This window comes from Stegodyphus dumicola, chromosome 1 (assembly GCF_044657685.1).
Source record: "Stegodyphus dumicola isolate Sdum_Otavi_A_Nest chromosome 1, ASM4465768v1".
NCBI lineage: Eukaryota > Metazoa > Arthropoda > Arachnida > Araneae > Eresidae > Stegodyphus > Stegodyphus dumicola.
Window position 1 is genome coordinate 67,082,473 of NC_140768.1, and position 2,142 is coordinate 67,084,614.

Sequence of the window (2,142 nt, forward strand, 5' to 3'; positions counted from 1 at the left end):
GCCTCCATACTAGATCAACATTATCTCTTTTATTGGAGGTAAATAAAATGATAAGGGATATGAACTTTAAATAGTATTAAAATATCTCGAACAAAAAAAAAAAAAAAAAAAAGGAACTGGGTTAATATCTATAATGCAAATACTTGGGATAGATAAATCTTAGGAAAACTCAAGTATTTATTTCTATTAAAATTTTCATTTATCGACCTAACGTTTATTTCATTGTCCTATTATCCTAATAGTCCATTGCCCTGTTAGTTATCAGAATAAAAGACGGAAGTTAGGATGACTGCCAATTTCAAGTTAGCCTTGAAATTCCTGAAATGCGAAGAATTAAGCTTTGACCCGAAAGAAATTAAATATTCCAAGTGTAAAAGATTTAAAAGCTGAAGGTACAAAACGCCAAATTAAACGTCATATTTTTGCTTTTGTACCATTACTTCATATTGTGTAAAATAATTGTGCAGTATTCACTAGTTAGCTTAATATGAGAGCATGTATAAGATTCTAAGGAGAGCAGCTGCTGGGAACAAAATGCAAGTGCAGACTTTTCACATACCCCAAGGACTCAGACAGGACTAACTAAGGAATCGGGAAAGAGTAGGAACTGAGTACCTCCTGCTGAATGCAGAATATCCACAAAAGTATCAATATCCTGCTAAGAACATTAGCAGAAAATTTGTGCTATTGTATCTTTTATTCCTCACCTTTAAGTCATGCGTTAGACAATGGGCAGGTCTTACGAATAGAATAGTCTCTATCATTCATAAGAGATTCATCATCAGAATATCCTCTATCATTGTTCATCAAAACTCTTATACCATGATAATAATATGGATTTTTCCATCTTCATTCGAAATTTATTGGAAAGTAAGCAGCGACAATTTTTCACCTTTCTCGGAAACTTTCTACAATAAGAGCGGGTATCATCCTATCAAATTCACAAGCAACCGGATCATAAAGATTGAGGTCAATCACATAATGCAGGAATTCGCCTTCTGCATCTCAGGATTAAAAGCTCTACGTTAATGGCAAGGGAAAGTAGGCAGAGAAGCTGCCCAGGTGGTATAGTGGTTAGGGGAACCTACTGCGATGCTGAAGGGTCCGTGTTCCAATCCAGGGGAAGACATGGATATTTGTAAATGTATAGTATTTTTGCGGAATGGAGGCATTCTAAATATATGGCTAGCCGAAAGTCTTCTCGAGAGGTTGTTGGTAGGGGAGGAGGGATGGGAGACCGTCGGACCCGTCCCCTCGGGGTGCTCTTCCTCAAAATTCGGAAGGAAATGAGCGAAGTCATACTGTCACCTGTATGGTGCTCAACTCTCCAGCCAACATCAGGCGCAATCTTGCTGTCCTAGTCACGATGAATTTCGTGGGGCTTGTGTTGGTGTTACTGTCAGACAAGTGAGATAAGTTACAATGACAAACATACACAACAGATAGAGATGATGGTCTCTTTCACTTTTCTAAAGACGTCATCATGATATTTGGCCTTATGAAATATTCTGTCCTATTTTTTCTTTTAATTTTCTTTGTTATTTTCTTTGTTATTTTATTAATTGATTAAAACTAGCAATTAGAATATTAAAGGGAGCTACGTAGAGTACGAAATTACGTAGAGAGCCATTAAAACCCATGCAGGCTTAAGAAAAAACTATCAATGCTATGTCGCTTTATCCGTTTAACCTCTGGCAGGACGAATTGGAAAACAGCTGAAAAGAAAAAGAAAAAAAAAAAACGCGCGCGCACACACACACAAAGTAAAGTATTCTTCTATTTTTAACTGTAAGTACTTATATTTTTCCCGCCAAGTTGAACGAATGTTGGCAAAAACTGTAGCCAATATAATTTATTTTCTGCCTTTTCCATTAAATCTTATCGCAGTTTTTTTTTTTTTTTTTTTTTTTTTTTTTTGAGTGACTGAATAGCAGCTTTTCCTTACTGCAATTGAAAGAGTTGTGTCTTTCTTGTGGCATTATTATTATTATTATTACTATTATTTTGCTTCACACACTTGTTGAAATATAATTATAAAATTCACGTATGCCTTAATTTTCCATAGCTTCCCATATGCATTCTCTATTTCTTAAAATATTCATCCAATGAAATCTACAAAACGGGATTTTTTTCATTCATTAA